General features: G+C 37.6%; 2 pseudogenes; one reads left to right on the top strand and one right to left on the bottom strand.

Annotated features, from left to right (window-relative positions):
• Window positions 1-1,627: 1,627 nt before the first annotated feature.
• LOC134950019 (5S ribosomal RNA) lies at window positions 1,628-1,746 on the bottom strand (annotated as a pseudogene).
• A 4,705-nt stretch (window positions 1,747-6,451) lies between these two features.
• On the top strand, window positions 6,452-6,570 carry LOC134950018 (5S ribosomal RNA; annotated as a pseudogene).
• The last annotated feature ends 679 nt before the right edge of the window (window positions 6,571-7,249 follow it).

The raw sequence follows: 7,249 nt of genomic DNA, 5'->3' as shown, positions 1-7,249 counted from the left end.
ACACTTGGATACAGGAATAAAAGACAGAGACTATTCTAACCTTAACTGCAGAAAGACTTTGATTACAAGGAAACACTATATATTAGTACAGTGTTAATCTGGACTTTATATCTTTCTCACTACCTCTATTGATAGGAAACATTGTTTATACTAAAATAAATTTATATTAGTTATGCCTTAAAGTTATAATATATATATATATATATATATATATATAGAGAGAGATGGGGATGGGGGCACCAGCGAACGACGGTGTCAGAGATATATATTTAAAGATATTTAAAAAGAAGTGGCTGGATACAGTTTTAAGATTAAAAATTAAAATTACATTTATTTATAATAAGAATTGGGATATCAGACAATAAAAATGTAGGGTAAAAATGACATAAAAAGAGAACTGAGAAGGATAAAATAAGAAAAAAATGCATAAAACATAAAACATAAAAATAAAATATAAAATACCGAGTATCAAGGTCTAATATAATAAAAGAATGGTGCTTATCTTTTAAAAAAATGGAGGGTCAGTTAGAGGTACTCCCAACGCGTTTCGTCCGTTCAGACTTCTTCAAGGGGTTAGGTACTAATGAACAAGTGATCAAAGGACCTATTTATAGCTAGTGCAAGTGTTAATTGATGCGTGTGACATCACTTCCTGTTAAAAACGTCCGTTTTGTTTAGGCACACAAATCTAGATTTAAATACATTAGATGGAATGGGCTTATGATTTGGAGTCCACAGATTATGGTTCAGGTGAAAAACGAGTCCTACAAATGGGGTTACTGGCGTGTTAAAGTGTCCGTGACGCGTTACGCGTCACTTCCGCCCCGTTTCCGGTATCCGTCTCATCAATGTGCGCATGCGCGACATGCCGCACTTCCGGTTTCGGTGTCTGGCTGTGTCACACTTCCGTCCGCGCAAACTGCTGGCAAACGTCACGCTTCCTGTCAGGGCGGGTGCAGTCGGCTCACTTTGTTCTTAATGGTTATGTGGAAGCTGTCAATCAAGCGGCGGCCATCTTAATGGAGTTTCTAAGTTTACAGACGCATTTTTTCATAATACCAGCGATGTCTCCATGGAAACGGATACCACATATAAAAATAAAAACATATGTTAGAACACCATATTGATACATGTTAAAATAAAATTGCGCTACAAATTTTTATATATTAGATATAAATGGTATTTTATCTCTCAATAGTTTAAGCAGGATTATTATATGCTCGGTATCAACACATACATTAGGAGTTATTTATGGTTATTGTAGTTCTTATGGTTATTACTGTTCTCACTATAAATTATCAGTGCAGTGGATATAAAAAATAAGATTATAAGTGCCTATTAAAATATTCCATTTTGTTTTAATTTAATTTGGTGGTCCATTCACAGTGAGGTGCATAGGAATACTGAGGTGTGTGTATATATACACACAATATCCATGTGTACACACAGATGTGTGTATGTGAGTTATTAGCCATATTTAGCTATACGTGTTGTGAATTTTTAATCGTGCCCGTGTTTAAGACAGAATGTGGTTGTTATTAGAAAATTGTCCATAGGTGGATTGTGAGCTACTGGACCATTAGTGAGTCAATATTCAGGCAACTGTTAGTGGTTCACCATGGCCCACCGTATACAGTACCCAATCTTCGCAGATGGTTCCCCATTTGGTACTGGTTGGGCCCTACACTGCTTAGCTTCCAAGATCGGTCGAGATTGGGCGTATACCAGTGTGGTATGACTGTATCTTGTGGTGAAGTGACTCAGATAAACAGTAATTCGTTTTTTATTAGAAACATTGACATGCTACACAGTACATAGTGTTTACAATTAAAGTGCTTATAGTGCTATACAAATAAGGTGCTAAAAGAGTGTAAAAGGTTGGAACGAGAGCTTAAGAACCAGGCGTAGGATCACGGGAGCTTCTTTCATAGGAACGGTGCTATTTCGTATCCTTCGTTAAAACCCATGGGATGTGTGGTTTTCAATTGGAAGATCCAATACATTTCCCTCTGGGACAGTTTCTTTGCTAGGTCGCCACCTCTTTCGCCGCTCCCGACGTGTTCTATGGCCTTGAAGGAAAGTTCCTCTGGATTGGAGTTGTGTTCAGATTTAAAATGTCTGTATAGCAGATGTGTCTCCAGTTTATTCTTAATACTCCTTATATGTTCCTGCATCCTGATTTTTAATGTCCTTTTAGTTTTTCCCACATATTTTTTATGGCAAGTGCATTCCAATAGGTATATAACTGATGTACTGTTACAGTTCATGAACTCCTTAATTTTGAACTCCTGGGAGTTTTCTGTGTCACTGAAGGTTCTTCTATTGGGATTTAAAAATTTACACACGTTGCAGTGTCCGCATTTATATGCACCAATACATTTTGGAAGAGATTGATGATTGGTTTCTGGGGGTAGTTCCCGTAGCAGACTAGGAGCGAGAATGTCTTTCAGGTTCTTTGATTTTCGAAAGATAAGCTCTGGGTGGGGGGGGGGGATTTTCTTAAGGATGGGATCCATTAGTAAAATGTCCCAATGGGATAGGTCCTTTGATCACTTGTTCATTAGTACCTAACCCCTTGAAGAAGTCTGAACGGACGAAACGCGTTGGGAGTACCTCTAACTGACCCTCCATTTTTTTAAAAGATAAGCACCATTCTTTTATTATATTAGACCTTGATACTCGGTATTTTATATTTTATTTTTATGTTTTATGTTTTATGCATTTTTTTCTTATTTTATCCTTCTCAGTTCTCTTTTTATGTCATTTTTACCCTACATTTTTATTGTCTGATATCCCAATTCTTATTATAAATAAATGTAATTTTAATTTTTAATCTTAAAACTGTATCCAGCCACTTCTTTTTAAATATCTTTAAATATATATCTCTGACACCGTCGGTCGCTGGTGCCCCCATCCCCATCTCTCTATCCATAAATCTGAGGCAGCTTATCACTGCCTTAATTTACTTGGGGGATAGCAGACACCTTAAATACTTTAAGGAGTGTCCACAAATTGTATACATAGCCTTATTCATTTTCCATTCACATACACCTGTGGCGCCATACTACCACCATTCCACTTTACCCGATATATTTTGTAAGGCAGCCTGGTGATTGTGTATAGAATTTTTTAGAATGTTCAGAGTTAATGAACGCACCACTAAACGCAATGAATGGTGCCAGAAAATATTTAATGAAGAAGTACAGACTAACTCTCTACCCCCATCAGGCGATTTGGACGACCTATTCTGGGGAATGGAACGTTTATTGGCAAAAGAGATTAAAAATTGGGGGGATATAAAGGGACTAGAGCATTATATAGAAGTCGATCGAGTACCAAGAGGACTGAGGATTTTGAAACAACCTACCTTGGGAAATATGGATCCTGAATTTATTGAAAAATGGGACTCCATCTTACACACATGTTCCATCAATTTGATGAAACTTTTAATTAGCGAAAGGAGGAAGAACGCCACAGCTCTAGAAAAAGACATCAAAGAAAGAGAGGCTGAACTGGAACCCCACAAAGATAAGGAAGATTACCGGATAAACGAAAACGTTCTCAATAAAAAACTTGAACGTATCGAGGAGGAGGTCATACGAGGGAAGGAGAAAAAATTTCTCAGAGATAAAAGGGATTATGAACAAGGAACTATTAAGAATTGGAGCAGATTCAATACCTTTGAGAAACAACAGAAAACGGATCAAAGATATCAATGGAAAACAGTACCACAAAGAAGGAGACCATCACGAAGAGATGAATCACCAAGAACACCAAACACTAGAACAACAAACAGATTCACTGCCTTGAATCGTTTGAAATCCAGCAATGAACAGGATTTTTTATCCTCAAGACAAGGAGCAAGGCCCAAAGCTCCTCCGAAAAGCACAATACAAGAAGACGTGAAACATGCCTCCCCACTCAAAAGAAGGTTTGCAGACATAGAGGAAAACGGGGCGGTAGGAGGGAAAGAATTCAAAAGGAGAAATCTATAACTAGCAACACATTGAAGAAAGGAATATTCAACCTATCAACACACGATTTAACTGACTCAGAACAATCCCTGCTCAGCAAAGGATTGTCATTTGCACCTACGGAAGGATTAAATAAATTTGAAACCTTCATTGACCTTAACAAATTTGTGCGCAAACTTACACTAAAAAGACATTTCCTAAGGAAAGAGAATGCCGCCATATCTAATTACGAAGCAAGGTCGAAATCCGGACTAAAACCTAAAAGTAAATACTATCCGGTGGAATCAAGAGGAAGTAACATCAGTATCTTCTACGACTTGGTGAAAAAAGACCTATGCGAGACGGAGCCCACACCTATTACGAAGAAAAATCTCCACAACAGAGAAATAGAAGCGATGAAAAATCTTCAAAAGAACAAGCACATTGTTATAAAACCGGCTGACAAAGGGGGGGGGGTTGGTTGTAATGGACAGAGATAAGTATGTCCAAGAAGCACAGAGACTCCTAGGAGATAACCACTCCTATACGATATTACCAGGTGACCCGAAGGATGCTTTTATAGAAGAACTCCGATCACTACTTGTAAAGGGTCTGAGAAATGGTATCATCACCAAGGATGAATTTTCATTTTTAATGCAATCTAACCCCGTTACCCCCATATTTTATTTCTTACCGAAAATACATAAATGCCTAACCAACCCACCAGGGAGACCTATTGTTGCAGGGATAGACTCCCTAACTTCAAACTTGTCTAAATATGTGGATGTTTTTTTAAATCCATACGTTAAGGAACTACCTTCTTTTCTACACGATACAACTACAGTATTGAATGAGGTCAACAAGATTGTATGGAAAGACTCTTATCTGTGGATAACTATTGATGTTCAGTCATTATACACCTGCATTGAACATCTAAAAGGCATTGAAGCAAGTCGGGAATATTTGAATAAAGACCTCTCTCTCACAGAAACTCATAGGAATTTTATCTGCGAATTAACTTTATTCATTTTAAGCCGGAATTATTTTAAATTTTTAGATAAATTTTACTTGCAAAGGTGTGGCACCGCAATGGGCACGATTTTCGCACCAAGCTTCGCTAATTTATTTATGGGACAGTGGGAAGAGAAATACATGTACACTGCGCAACAGTTTAAGGATTCCGTCGTACTGTATAAAAGATACATCGACGACATCCTAATAATTTGGGACGGAACCTCTGAGTCATTCATGGACTTTTTTAAGATCTTACAAATCAACGATTTTAATCTTTCTTTTACCTGTAATATTAACAAAAACTCTATTGAATTTTTGGACCTGGTTTTAAAAGGCGAAGAAGGGACGATCACCACCAAGAACTACATCAAAGAGGTTGACATGAATAGCTATCTTCACTATAAGAGCAACCACGCAAAGAAATGGAGAAATAATATCCCATACTCGCAATTCCACAGAATCCGGAGAAATTGCAATAAAACGGATGACTGTGAAGAACAACTAGCACTTTACAGGAAAAGATTCGAAGAAAAGAGATACCCCAAAGCAATATTAGATGAGGCTATTGTGAAGACCAGAAACCTCGAAAGGGACAACCTTCTTACATACAAGGAGAAAAATGACAAACACGAGTCAGTCTCATTTATAACTACATATAACGGTCACGAGAACAATATCAGAAATTCACTAAGATCCCATTGGGACATTTTACTAATGGATCCCATCCTTAAGAAAATCCCCCCCCCCCACCCAGAGCTTATCTTTCGAAAATCAAAGAACCTGAAAGACATTCTCGCTCCTAGTCTGCTACGGGAACTACCCCCAGAAACCAATCATCAATCTCTTCCAAAATGTATTGGTGCATATAAATGCGGACACTGCAACGTGTGTAAATTTTTAAATCCCAATAGAAGAACCTTCAGTGACACAGAAAACTCCCAGGAGTTCAAAATTAAGGAGTTCATGAACTGTAACAGTACATCAGTTATATACCTATTGGAATGCACTTGCCATAAAAAATATGTGGGAAAAACTAAAAGGACATTAAAAATCAGGATGCAGGAACATATAAGGAGTATTAAGAATAAACTGGAGACACATCTGCTATACAGACATTTTAAATCTGAACACAACTCCAATCCAGAGGAACTTTCCTTCAAGGCCATAGAACACGTCGGGAGCGGCGAAAGAGGTGGCGACCTAGCAAAGAAACTGTCCCAGAGGGAAATGTATTGGATCTTCCAATTGAAAACCACACATCCCATGGGTTTTAACGAAGGATACGAAATAGCACCGTTCCTATGAAAGAAGCTCCCGTGATCCTACGCCTGGTTCTTAAGCTCTCGTTCCAACCTTTTACACTCTTTTAGCACCTTATTTGTATAGCACTATAAGCACTTTAATTGTAAACACTATGTACTGTGTAGCATGTCAATGTTTCTAATAAAAAACGAATTACTGTTTATCTGAGTCACTTCACCACAAGATACAGTCATACCACACTGGTATACGCCCAATCTCGACCGATCTTGGAAGCTAAGCAGTGTAGGGCCCAACCAGTACCAAATGGGGAACCATCTGCGAAGATTGGGTACTGTATACGGTGGGCCATGGTGAACCACTAACAGTTGCCTGAATATTGACTCACTAATGGTCCAGTAGCTCACAATCCACCTATGGACAATTTTCTAATAACAACCACATTCTGTCTTAAACACGGGCACGATTAAAAATTCACAACACGTATAGCTAAATATGGCTAATAACTCACATACACACATCTGTGTGTACACATGGATATTGTGTGTATATATACACACACCTCAGTATTCCTATGCACCTCACTGTGAATGGACCACCAAATTAAATTAAAACAAAATGGAATATTTTAATAGGCACTTATAATCTTATTTTTTATATCCACTGCACTGATAATTTATAGTGAGAACAGTAATAACCATAAGAACTACAATAACCATAAATAACTCCTAATGTATGTGTTGATACCGAGCATATAATAATCCTGCTTAAACTATTGAGAGATAAAATACCATTTATATCTAATATATAAAAATTTGTAGCGCAATTTTATTTTAACATGTATCAATATGGTGTTCTAACATATGTTTTTATTTTTATATGTGGTATCCGTTTCCATGGAGACATCGCTGGTATTATGAAAAAATGCGTCTGTAAACTTAGAAACTCCATTAAGATGGCCGCCGCTTGATTGACAGCTTCCACATAACCATTAAGAACAAAGTGAGCCGACTGCACCCGCC

This window comes from Pseudophryne corroboree, chromosome 8 (assembly GCF_028390025.1).
Source record: "Pseudophryne corroboree isolate aPseCor3 chromosome 8, aPseCor3.hap2, whole genome shotgun sequence".
In the NCBI taxonomy this organism is placed as follows: Eukaryota; Metazoa; Chordata; class Amphibia; order Anura; family Myobatrachidae; genus Pseudophryne; species Pseudophryne corroboree.
This window is presented reverse-complemented; position numbering and strand designations above follow the sequence as displayed.